The sequence below is a fragment of the Sturnira hondurensis genome, unplaced genomic scaffold (assembly GCF_014824575.4).
Source record: "Sturnira hondurensis isolate 20B ecotype Veracruz unplaced genomic scaffold, ASM1482457v3 Scaffold0014384, whole genome shotgun sequence".
In the NCBI taxonomy this organism is placed as follows: domain Eukaryota; kingdom Metazoa; phylum Chordata; class Mammalia; order Chiroptera; family Phyllostomidae; genus Sturnira; species Sturnira hondurensis.
In genome coordinates, this window is record NW_028087015.1 from 1,001,256 (window position 1) to 1,015,547 (window position 14,292).

A 14,292-nucleotide genomic window follows, 5' to 3' on the forward strand; every position below is an offset into this window, starting at 1 on the left:
TCATGGCGGGAGGGGTGGGAGGGGAAAGGGGCACTTTTTATTCTATGTTAATTCCCCACTTAAATTTGTGTAACAAGAATCAATGGTCCTATAATTGTATAAATCAAAACTATAATGATTTTAATTATTTAAATAAAAACACGGCGGAGACATTTTACCAATTTACTCTTGGACTTAAATACCCATTTTACCTGTCTAGTATGCACATGTTTGTGTAGTGTAAGGCAGTGTTTCTCAAGGGAGGTTTATAAACTACCGGAGTCAGAACCCCCTGACATGCCTGGAAAAAAAATATAAATCCCCCACATGCCTGGAAAAAAAACACATATTCCCCCAATAGACCCTAGTTCACTGTTGGTGGGATTGCAGACTGGTACAACCATTATGGAGAACAGTATGGAATTTTCTTAGAAAACTAAAAATGGATATGCCTTTTGACCCAGCAATTCCACTGTTAGGAGTATATCCTAAGAACCCTGAAACACCAAGCCAAAAGAACCTATGCACACCAATGTTCATTGCAGCACAATTTATAATAGCCAAGAGTTGGAAGCACCCTAGATGCCCATCAGTAAATGAATGGATCAAAAAACTATGGTACATTTACACAATGGAATTCTATGTAGCAGAAAGAAAGAAGGAGCTCCTACCCTTTGCAACATCATGGATGGAAATGGAAAGCATTATGCTGAGTGAAATAAGCCAGGTGGTGAAAGACAAATACCATATGATCTCACCTTTAACAGGAACCTAAACAACAAAACAAACAACCAAGCAAAATATGACCAAAGACACTGAAATACAGAACAGGCTGACAGGGAGCAGAAGGGAGAGGGGAGGAAATCACAGGGGAAAAGGGGAAGGTCTCACATGAACAAGTATAAAGGACACATGGACAATAACTAAGGGGGGGATAGAAATGGGAGGGAGGTGGGGGGCACTGGGCAGGGCTGGGAATATAAGACAGAAAACTGTACTGAACAATAATTAAATAAAAAAATTAAAAAAATCCCCCCAATAGATGTGGGGCTGTCCTAGAAATTTGGATTAAAAACAAAAACAAAAACAAAAAAGCATGATCAGAGTGGGAGAACTCCTGGAGGGGGAGTTAACTTTATTTGGGTTTCATTGGCTCTTGAATGGTTTTAAATTCCTGATTGTCTTCAAGGAGCATAGAAAATAAAGGTAGGTTAGCATAGGATAGGAATAGGAGACAGTAATTTAGTAGCTAAATTTTCAAAAATGCTGTACAACCACCTGTGTTTGTGGCTGCAGGTGCTGACCTGTGCCTACCTGAAGTGGCTACTTTTATGCAAATCCACACCTGTACCAACTGAAAATAGGTGACAGAATATGTATTCTATTCTTCTTCCTATTTCCAGGGTTTGGGTTTCTGCTCCTAATTATGGATGCACTTTTTTTCTCTTTTGTATTCTCCAAGGAGATTTCTCTCTGCTAACCAATACAAATTCAAGAAAAAAAGAGCCCTTGGTCATAAACTAAAGGGGGGGAATGGTGGGGGAGGGGGTATGCAGGGTGGAGGGGAATGAAGGGGGGGATAGAACAACTGTAATGGTATAATCAATAAAATATATATATAAAAAAAGAAAAAAGAGTCCTCCATGGTGTAGGTATTGCAGTTGCTTATATAATATTATACTTNAATTCAAGAAAAAAAGAGCCCTTGGTCATAAACTATAGGGGGGAATGGTGGGGGAGGGGGTATGCAGGGTGGAGGGAAATGAAGGGGGGGATAGAACAACTGTAATGGTATAATCAATAAAATATATATATATATAAAAGAAAAAAGAGCCCTCCATGGTGTAGGTATTGCAGTTGCTTATATAATATTATACTTTGCTATTTACCTGTGCCTGTCTTGCTCAAGACCGATCTACTCAAAGATAGGGCTTATTAGCTCTGTGTGTCCAGCAGTCAGCATCATTCCTCCTGACCCGTATTAGGTGCTCTGCTAGTCATACATTCTTTCTACCATGAGCGTTTTCTTTTTAATATTTCAACTGAGAAATTACAGTCTGTGAAATGAAAACTTCCCAGTTTTTCTCTCTCTTGCTTTTCACTATTTAAGGCCTCTAGTTTGCTTTCTTGACTTGGATAATAAATGCCATGGAGGTGATTTATCAATACCATTATTTGTAAATGTAGCCACTACATTTTCCAAATTGATTTCTAGTCTTTCAAGATGTTTTACTTCTAGTTCTTTTCACAACATATATATACCTACATCATAATACCACATTTTATTGAAATTATTTTTTAGATATTGGTTCGGGTGTCTGTTTTGCTTCACTGGGCTGTCAGTTCTTTCAGGCAATGGGCCTGTTGCCTGGGACAGAGAAGGTGTTTGCTAGAATTTCACATGGTTTAGGAGCTTTCTAAATAGTTTTAATTTCTATGCTTATTCCTGATATGGCAGCACCTCTTCATTTAAAAGAAAAACAAACCATAAGATAAAGCATACAGCATATTTTTCTAGGAAACAAATTCAGATGAATTTTTGTGTTAGGATGGAATGTCCACCAAAGAAACCCTGAAAATAGTGGGATCATTCCAGTAGAACCTACACTAAGAAATCAGTACTATAGTCACTCAAATACGACTTTCACTGAAGCTGATTATTTGTTTCTACATCTACAAAGAAAGCAAGTGGGACCAAGTGAATTTTAGTTTGCCCACCCAACTCTAAAATTCTGATTTCAACAACTAAAACTCGTCTTCTTTATGACAACTCCATGACTCACATTGTGCTCTCGCTCCTTTTTGCTGTTCTCAACTTTCAATTCATTTTCTGCCCCTTTCTCCAGCCCTTTAACATTTGAAGGCTGAGAGAAGGAAGAGAAAATTGATTGTCCAAATATTGACCCACTTTACACTATTTGGTGCCACCTGACTCTGGCTGGAGCTGCCTGAAAGCTGATAATCCCTCTCTCACCAGCGGCATTGTCCTGAGCTGGAGGCCAGTAATTACGTCTGGCGCAGCACTTGATGTCATGAAAAAAGCATTCAGAGTCACCTCGGGGGTGACTTTTTCAGTTAGGATGGCTGACTCAAATTTCAGTTTTTCTTTGAGTCTCAGTTTTGAGGTACCAGACTTGTTAAGCATAATATAACATATTGTTATCTTTATTTATTAGTCTCTAAGAGAATTAATTATCTTAGCTCATACCAAGCTCTCCATAATTTACAGGCCCTCTCAAGCTTTTGTGCTCATCTGCCATGTAGGATTTCATCTATTTTTTTCATGCCAGTAAATAATAATTTGCCTGCAATTTCATTTTGATGCTGTGAAGATGTCTCTGTCTACCTTTACCACTGAAATACCATTAGATCAACCAGGATTTTGACACACTGGAAAGACTGTATTTTAGTCCTGTACTTGCTATAACTAATTTTTGCTGTCATTTAGGAAGAAAGAAATAGCTCTTTTGTTGTTAAGTAAAAAAAATGCATTTAAGCTGCAGCCTTCAAGGACATTAAAATGCATTTCAGGTTATCCGTGAAAAAGTAGAAACCCCACCAGGATCATGGTGAACTCTCGTTGCTACAACTTATTCTAGCTTCTCTATCACTACACCTGCAGTGTTTATCACATACACTGAAATATTCAGTTGAAATTGTGGGTTCACACCAAACCTCCCTGTATCGGTGAACAATTACAGCAAAAGATAACCTCAGGTTCACTCAGTCATGTTCAGAGAGAAGAGAGACGCTGTGGAAATCACCGTCATTTCTTCTGGACCACTTGCATGAGCACATCAAGTGTGCAGGGGGAAGCCACTGATTCCTATTGGGTTCACCTGGGCACTTAATGCGACTCCTGAGGTCAGGTGAGAGTCACATGAGCAGAATCTTTGGAGTCATCCAGGACTGTATCCCCAATGGACTCTGCAGGTGGTTCCAAGGAGGTTTGTTGGGGGAGCAATACACAGGCAGTGGCTCCCTAACTTTAGTGTGATTAACAGTCACAGAGAAAACATTAAAATGCAGACCCTGAAGCTCCAGTCCCAGAGATTCAGATTCATTAGGGCTGGCCTGGGGCCCAGGAATTTGCATTTTTAACCAGCATCTTAGGTGAAACTGCTTCTGGAAAGCCAAAGGAATCCACTTTGAGCGACACTGATAAAGCAGCTAACCAGAACCTCGCCACAGAAGGGTGGCTAATAACTGGGTGGCTATCTGCTTAATACTGGTTGTTAGAAGAGAGTATTTCAGTAGCTGAGTGCACTACTTATAATTACTGGAAGAAGTATACAAAAAGTTGTTTCTAGTAGTGGAATATCAGTTTTAGCTTTTATTGCTGAGGATGGACTGAGAGTATGAAGAATTAAATATAAAACCACACAAGTCACCATCTAGCAAGTGTCATTTCTGTGCATTACAAAACCCAGGGAAAACTTGAGGCGCTTTTTGTTTTACTTTTCTCCCCCTTCATGACCACTGTTGGAAAACTAGGTAAGTCAAATAAACAAAAAGATAAAAAGCCTTTAGGATACAATTTGCCAATACTTCCTCTGTTCCTCACACCTTACAACTACTAAGGTTATCTGGCAGCACCCAGAGCTTCTAAAAGATTGGGTTGGCCAAAATGTCCATTACAGTTTTCCATAAAATAAGACACATTTTTCATTTCCATTGATAACTTTATTGATTTGGATATTTTGAATATGTTGGCTATCTCTCCCTATCAGCTTCTAGTGGGTGGAGGCCAGGGATGCTGCTAAACATCTTCAAATGCCTAAGTCAGCCCGACAGCAAAGAATTATTTGGCCAGAATGTCAACAGTACTAAGAAACTTCACAAACCACTTTTGATATGTTTATTCAGTTACAGAACCTTTTCTATACACCTTACAAATCTTTATTTTTGTGCTTCAGGTGCATGTTTACCTTTCTTGAAATAATAAAGCACAATATGCTGAAAATGGTGCATATTTTCTTCCATCTTCAATATTAAAATGGCTGCACAAAAATTCACTAGTTTTGATAAGTTTTTTTTAACGCACACTGATATGACAGCTGTCACAATACAATCTAAAAAATTGTTTTGAATGAAGTTAAAGACACTAAGAACTAGTAGAGCCATTGTATGGGAAAAAAGTAATGGACTTTTTGGCTAACCCAATACAATATGACCCAGTCAATTTCCTTCGAGGAGTCTCAGATGACCTTAGGATCACATCCAGACTCCTCAGCCCAGCTGAGCGTGGGCTCATGACCTCATCCCTTTGCACTGTTCTACCTGCCACCTCTCGTTCGTGTTTAATTCTAGGTCATCTCACCAAAAGTTGATTCACTGGAAACAAATTTAAACAGAAACCACATTCCAGAGATATCCAAACTACTAATTAAAGAAAACAACAACTATAACATTTATGACAGTTTATATTAGATGGGATTTTTAAACAGCTTCTGATGATTTCTACCATGTTTTAGCTGACTGGGGTTTTCATTTTATTGTTTTCATAGAAGCATTCTAAGGAATTAAAATTCAGTTTCACAATTACAGTACCGTTAATTTATGCCTTTAACACCGTGGTTCGGGGGGTAAACAGAAACACCTTTTCACTGCAGGTGCGTGTGGGGAGGGTCAGGGCAAGCATCTCTGAGATCTGAATAACCAGAGAAGGCCAGCCATGAAAAGACCTAGGGGAGAGCATTCTAAACTGATAAAATTTAAACTTTCTTTAAAAGTCATGTTTATAGTATTTTATAAATTTTATGGCAAATCATGTTGCCCTGCCCTAGCTGCCAGGGTGGCTAGGGAATTCAGGAACTGGTATTTTTAGCTTTCTTAGTTGGAGTCAGATTGGCCTCGTTAGGAACCATCCCCAGTGAAAGAGGATTCACATGTGAGCCACCAGAAAGAATGATAAATGACATTGGTATCACTTGAGAGGAATACTGAAAATACTGTAAACAAAACAATGAATTGTTTTAAGTAATTTGTTTTGTTTAAAAACATTGAAAACTGCCCTGGCTGGCATAGCTCACTGGATTGAGCGCAGGCCTGTAAAGCAAAGGATTGTGGTTCGATTCCCAGTCCAGGCACATGCCTGGGTTGCAGGCCAGTTCCCAGCAGGGGACTCACGAGAGGCAACCACACATTGATATTTCTCTCCCTCTCTCTTTCCCTTCCCCTCTCTCTGAAAATAAATAAAATATTTTTAAAAACATTGAAAACCATCTATAAATACAGTTTTCCTTTAGCTTCTAGCTAGTTTCATCTCACTATTTTGACTTGATTTTCAGTGACCAGCCGAAGTCACTCTACTGCAGGTACTTTGGGTTTATGGTTTGGGGAATGAATAATTCTTGCAAATTTCAAATTGCCTCCACATAAAAAACTAACCACTAACTGCTGAGAGATAAACTTAAAGGACATTGCAATCATTTATGGGAAACGATGTGCTGTAATATTTGGAGAAAGTTAATGAAAATAAGTGTTTCATGAACTGAAATTGGTAAATTGTTTATGCAGTTAACCGGTAATACTGAGAGTTGAGTTTTGGCAAATCCCACAAGTTACTCTCCTCTTTGCACCACAGCCCTGCCGTTTCCTTGGCCCTACACGTGTGAAGTTCTCTTCACTCAGGTCTGCAAATCAGGGCCTCTTCCCGACCTGCCTCCCCACTACACACGTGCAGGCGGCACATTCCCCAGGTCGCAGTTCTCCACCCTCCAGGCAGAGCACTTTGACTTTTCCTCATTAGGGCGATGTTAGGAGCAAATCTAATAATCCCAATCAACCGAGTTTAAATAAGAAAAGAGCTCTTTCTTTTAATTAAAAATACATCCAGAAAACAGGAATATCATACTTGTCGAGCAGCGGAGTATCCCAGCTCATGATGGTCTCAAACTGGCTGCCCAGGTATCGCACGGCCCCGTCTACTGGGGCTGCAGAGTCTGTAGTTTGGCGCCAGGTTTCCAGCACCGACTCACAAAAGGCCTCAGAGGCCAGCTGTATTCTGGCTCAGAGGCCAGACTACTCCCAGAGCTGTATTCCGGAGCCCCAGAGTTCCCCGCCTTTCATTGCAGACAGTCCTATTTCCAACCACGTGATACCAGTGTTCCTCCAATGGTCAGGTTGCAAGGAGCTGGTGGGGAGGGAGGTCAGCTCTTAGCTAAAACACAGGCAGCAGATCGGCTGTTGACTCGGCTACTCTGAAGGGCACCCAGCAGGCCTAGGATTGAAAGCATTGAGGTTCAAATAATAGGTGCTAGAGTCACCCTAAACTCCGGCAAGTATCTTTAAGTATTATTTACATGCAACAGCACTACTGCAGAGGACACAGAGTTTGTATTTACAAGGGAAAGGCGTCCATATACATGAAGGAGTTTACAGCGATGTATATACATATGTATGAACATGTACATGCAAGTATGTATAGCTACATATTTGTATGTATAGTTATAGATGTATAATAATGATATACGTAGAATTGTTTGTTGTATGTTGGTCTTTCTATGGACTGTAAGCTCCTAACGCAATATGTTTTTCTTTTAAATCTTTATATACTTACAGCCTGAGAGAGTAGATGCTCAATAATTATTTGGTGAAAAAACGAACATATTCACCCCAAACAATCTCAAAGTTTAGTACAAAATTCAATGTATTGATGTACCAGATAACTATGTTCAAAATCATATTTTTGTGAGATGCTATGTTATCAGATGAATGACTATTGTCAGGCACACACTGCCAGTAAATTATGAAAATTGCTATAAAAATAAATTGTATCTTTGTGTGTGTATATTAAAATGTAGGCAGTATACGCTGGGATAATGCTACTAGTATTAAACCAAACCACTTGAAATGTTCCCTCTACTTCTCTAATGGTCTAAACTGGCTTAAAATACTTAAAACTGAAATCTTAATAATTTTACTCAAACTTGTGTACACTTCCTATCATATCATCTGGAGCTCAACAAATATATGTTGAAGGTATAAAATAGCCCAAATAAGATCTGACTGATTCATATAGCCTGGGGATATATGAATGTGGCTTTTAGGGGGCTGGAAGGAATAATGTTTTTTATGTACCTGTAAAGAATCAAGATACAAACATCTTTCTTCTTTCTTTTCCACTTTCATTTTCTGTTCCTGTGTGATGCATAGTAACAAGCTGAACAGCTTAGAACAATATCCATCCATTCATTCAGTACAGGTGAACTCACAGTATGTCAGATTCTTTGCTCAGGGTACCATGATACTGACATCAAGGTTTTGTTCAGACTGAGTTCTCCTCTGGAGACTAGGTACAAATTCACAGCCAAGTTCACTTTCATCACTGGCAGAATTCAATTTCTGGCATGTGTAGGACTTGAGTACCCCCTTATTTTGCTTGCTGTCAGTTGGTAGTGGGGCTCTTCACAGATTCTGGAAGCCACTCACATTTCTTGCCATGTGACTCCCTCCATTCTCCAACTAGCAATGGCACGTGGAACCCTTCTGGTGCCTCAGATTTCCGACTTGATCTCTGATCTCTGGACTCAGATTTAAATGATTTATGTGATAAGGTCAGACTCCCGTGGATAATCTTGCTGTCTTAAGGTCCACTGATTAGGAATTTACAAGTGCCAAATCCCTTTTGTGATATTGATGTAACATAATCATGGGAGTGATACTTCTTATATTCAGATTCTGTCTGTGCTCAAAGTTATGAGATTACATAAGGGCAAGGGTCATTGGGATCATTTCAGAATTCTGCCTATGACATTTTCTTACTCCAGGGCTTGGCTTGAGCTCAGGTATTGTTAATTGTGTATGTGTGTGCATGTGTTTGGATTATTCCAATGTCTGAGGTCAGTTGGATTGGTCCATGAAACAGGGATCAACTGCAATAGCATACAATAAGAATGTATACAATATGAATATACTTCTGTTCAGAGGTATCCAATCATGCAATATGAAAAATAGAGACAGTTATTGAAGAAGATACAAGACACAAGAAACATCATATATAGGACAATGATGCCTCAGTCCCCTTCAAAGTAGGCACCTTGGGACCTCATACAGTTCTCCTAGTTGCCATCAGCTGCCCAGTTGTATTTTCCTGAAGTTCATGGACAGTCTTAGAAGAAATCTGTTCTTCTTCAAAGGTGATTTTAGTTTTGGGAAAAGCCAGAAGTCGAAAGGCACTAAATCTGGGCTTTAGTGGGGCTGAGTCACCTGGGTGATTTGATGTTTTGTCAAAAATTCCACACAAGATGTGACACATGAGTGGCACATTGTTGTGATGAAGCTGACAATCACCAGTTGCCCATAGCTGTGCCTTTCTGAATTACTCAGAGGAATGTTCAAACTTAATGCAAAATTTGATGCAGATTTGTTGCTCTACTCACTCAGTCATTTTGAATGTAATGACCACACAGTATACATGGTCACTTAACAGTAAACAGTATCTACCACCCCCACTGACTAGTACAGTGACGTTGTCATTCTTCACATATGAGCAGCATCCCAGCCTACTCTCCTTGGCCAGCAGGTTATATTGATGTCATGCAAACCATTCTTGTTGCATTAACAATGGCTGGACTTTTTCTGGAAGACCTTGTACTTTGTTGTCTGGTCTCTTGGACAGCTTCTGTTTCTTCTTTACTCTCTGGGTTTGAAACTGTGCCAGCTGTGCCATTTACTAACTCTGACTTTCGGCAAGTGGACTCACCAAACCTTTATGCACCTCAGTTTCCTTATCTGTAGACAAAATGATAGCACCTAAATCATGGTATGGATTAAATTAGAGATTTCTTTTTGACTAGTACTCTGTTATTTACTGCTGGAATTGCAATAAAAATTCCTTTTTGGGGCAAAATCGTTTTTTAGATAGATTAAAGGCAGGGGAAAATAAAAAATACATTAATGATGATGGTGATAATAAGAGTATTTGAGTCATTATGATGTGTGAGGCATGGCCATGCTCAATGCTTTAAGTAAATTATCTCATTTAATTTAATCTTTGCCATAAAGATGAGGTGGAATGTATATGCAATGAAATAACACTCAGCAATGGAAAGAAATGATATCTTACCATTTGTGACAACATGGGTAGACCTAGAGGGTATTATGCTAAGTGAAATAAGTCACGTAGAGAAAGACAAATACTATATGATTTCACTTACACATGGAATTTAAAAAACAAAACTGAACAAACACAATGGAAATAGACTCACAGATATAGTCAGCAAACTGACTGACTATATGGCTGTCAGATGGGAAGGATTTTGGGAGTCTGGGTAGAAAAGGCAAAGGGAATAAGAGTCACAAATTGGCAGTTACAAAGTAATCATGGATGTGTAAAGCATAGCATAAGGAATACAGTCAATAATATGGTAATAACTGTGTATGGTACCAGGTGGTTACTAGAAATACTGGGGGGATCACTTCATGAGTTATATAAATATCTAGCCACTATGCTGTATACCTCAAACTAATATAATATTGAATTTCAACCATAACCGGAAAATATCCAAAAAATTTAAAATAATTAAAGAAATAATTTAATTATGGCAAATATTCCACAATTTGGGTGTTATCATTATGTTTACAGATGAGGACACTCAGGTGCATAAAGGTTAGTTCACTTGTCAAAGGTCAGAGTTAGTATATGGCATGGTCAGATCTTAAACCCGATAGACCAACAAAAGCTTTTTTTGGCAAAAGCTTTTGCTCTAACCTCTAAGCACTAGGTCAATTCCCAATAAATTGGAATAAAACATTAGACTATGAAATTTTTTAACAACTGAATAAAAATATTAATTATTTTTGAGGCAGCTTTATTGACCCCCCTTCCCAAATATACACATACAAATTTATCTTTAGGATTGGCTTCAGCATTAGTTGTACATTTTTCTTTTGTTGTCAGTTTTCCTTTGAGTTCATGATCAGCTGAATTAACAGAAAGAAATTTTTTGCCAAAGCCTACTAATGAAAAAATATAACTATATGGATAATCTCCTAGAGACATTAGGGAGGTCAAATGTAAGAATGTAGGGTCAAAGGCTGGGGAAGGTGGGTCTTTTTAAAGCCAAATTAGTGTATATTCTTAATTTGGTGCAAGAAAACTAGGTTTTCCACTTAAATGACATGTGGATTTCCATTTGTTTTTAGTGTTTACACAGGAAAGGCAGTTAATCCACAGATAAAACAAAAACAAAAAACAAAAACCGTTTCGTTGACCTATAACATACCTGCAATAAAGAGCACAACCCAGGTTTTTTAAAAGTTTAATTTGACAGCTTCCAGAGCAACTCAATTTGGGTCCTGGGAAAGATGTTTGATGGACAGTGATGACAGAGGGGATCGGACAGTGACCTGGTTGTTTGGTGTGTCTTACACTTGTGTCCCAGTAACAGGAATCAACAGCGGGGCCAACCTGTTCCAGCCAGTTCATATTAAAAAGCACGATGAAGAAAACTTGGGTGAACCAGCTGTTCTGGTGAATTTATACAACACCACCAGGAGACCTGGTGTCCCCACTGCTGTGGCAGGCTTTACAGTCCCCAGGACAGCTGCCCGAATGTTCGTTGGGCAAATAGCTGCAGAAAATGTCTGTAATTTACAAGGGGTGGTTGGGAATGACACAACAAGCCTGGCAACAGCACAGAGAGAAGCAAGGTCATTGCCTGGAAGGTGAATGACTTTGATTCTCACTTGGCTTCTGCTTTAATAAAATGTGTTCTTGGGCAAGTACTTGACTTTCCTGTCCCCGGTTCCTTACTCTCAAAGTCAAGGGGTTGGACAAGATTGATGATTTCAAAGAATGAGGATTTTCCTCCTTACCTCTCCTCCGCCTGAAATTATCAGAACCTCTGGAAGAGGCAAGAGTAATTTAAATAAAATGGGGCCTAATGGCTTTGTTAGGTCTTTATTTTCATTTTTAAGACTCCTGTGTACATACAGAAATATTAAATAAAATCTGTGTGTTTTTCTCCTATTAATCTGTCTTACGTCACTTTAATTCTTAGGCCCAGCCTCAAATTTAAAAAGGTAAAAAGAAGTTTCTCCTCTCCTACCCTTTCCTTTGAGGTCGTGGAAGATTAACCCATGCATGTGCTTCCTGGATTTTCCTCCATGCACTGGTTGGGTAGTGTTTCCTCAAAATCCATGCCCACGTAGAGCCTCAGAATGTGATTTTATTTGGAAAAGGGGCTTTTGCAGGTGTAATGAGTTAAGATGAGGTCATATTAAATTAGCGTAGGCCCTAAATCTAATCATTGTTATCCTTATTAGAAAGCGAGCATCTAGAAACACAGGCACACAGGGAAGAAGCCCATGCGAAGAAGGAGGTGGAGACTGGAGATACAAAGGAATGGCACGGATGGCCAGTACCCGTCAAAGGCTCACAGAAGCAGGAAAGGCTCTTCTTAGAGTCTTTGGAGTTTGAGCACCAACACCTTGAGTTGGGCCTTCTGGCCTCCAGACCTCTGAGAAAATACATTTCTGCTATTTTAAGCCACCTATTTTATGGTACTTGGCTATGATGACCCTAGGATCATAGTTTGGTACCAGAAGTAATTCCTATAGAACTTCACCTCTTCCATCCTCCTACCTGAGTTCTCTCATTTCCATCTTCATTCATATTTACCCTATGCTGACATACACTTTTTAAAAAAGAACTCTCAATTTGGCTTGCCCTGATAGCCCTTCAATAAACTGTTTCTGTTTCCTATCACTGGATATCTTCTTTTCTAGGTAATATTAAATTCTCAAATATGCTCCAAAGTCCATAATAATTATCACCTATCTTATTAAGTTCTAGCTATGTGGCTGGTTGTTCCAGGCCTTTCTTTATTTGGTTTCTCTCAAGTTATCTGACTCTTTCACATGTTTCCTCCCGTCTGGCCAGCCGATCCTACCTCGAAGCCTTTGCTCATGCTGTTACCTGTCTCTTATTTCTGGAATGCCTGAAAGCCCCCCATGGCCCCTTTTCTTTGTCTTTGTCAAACCTACTCAGCTTTCAAGACCAAAAGTCAAAGATTCTCCTCTGTGACACTTTTCCATCTTCTTCCAAACATACTTGTTTCTTTATTTTCTGATCTCCTTTTATAAGTTAAGTGATCACCACACTTAGGTATCTTTTGCTCACTAATGATTTTGTGATTTTTTAAAAAGTTGTAATGCCAAAGACTATGCCTTTATACTTCTTTCTATCCCCCAGAGGGCTGAGTACCATGATGGGTACACCTTAAGATTTAGATAAATTCATGTTCACAAATTACAGGGCAGTAACGGGTTCTTCCGCAATCATAGCCAGAGATTTCTGTTAGGAGAAAATGGGCCTCATCTACCAAAATTCTCTTTAGAACATCACTTATTGAGGGGTCAATAAGCATGTGAACATAATCTCTTTAACCTTTTGAAAAGCCTTGACAAAGTTCTACACCAGGGGTTATTTAAAGATAAAAATGAGTCATGATGAGATTGTGGGGAATGTTTTGTCATGGTTAGGGAACTGGCTTAGCCATCGGAAACAGCCTGAACCAACTCTCCTGGTAACAAATTCCATATGTTTACAGCCTTCCGCTCAGAGAAAACAGGCCCTTCTCTGAATGGGGAAGTGACATGAGGGATCCCCCAAAGGTGCAGAGCTCAGTTTTATTTAGTGTGTGTTGGAAGAGAGAGTTTACAATGAAATATTTCTCGCAAGTAGAGTGCCAAGTCAAAAGAGGGAAAACTCAGGGGGACCTTGGGAGGATACATGTCATCAAAGAAGTGACTGATGAGTCCAAATGCTGGCAACGCTAAGGGAATGCGTTAGAGGAAAAGCAATAGAAGCTAGTTTTAGGAGGTGATGAGTTCTGAGCTCTCTGTCACCACCAAGCAGGGGAACCAAGACATTGGGTTCTCTGGACAGGCTACTAATTTGGCCTCTCTTCAAACAGTGCTGTTAAAATATTTGATCGACATGTATTTAGAAGAAAGGCCTTCTTTTGTATTGTCCTGAGAAATTCAGTTCAACCCCAAAGTTGCATATCTGCTTCAGGGAACTAAAACGACAACTCTGCAGCTGACTGAACCCACCCTCCCTAGTGACTGTCTATTATGATTCTAACATATGTCTCGGATTCTCATTCTCTCACTCCAAGAAATACTGGTGCTCCAAATGTACTCCTTCTTGGTAATCAGGGAATTGTGATATAAGAGTTGCCTTGTTGCTGAAAGTAGTCTTAGGAGGAAAGGAGAATGTATACATAACCTAGAAGACATGGACAGCCAGAAAGAAAGGACATTATTGCAGGAGTATGAGTTCCCCTATAGGAAAAAAAATGCAGT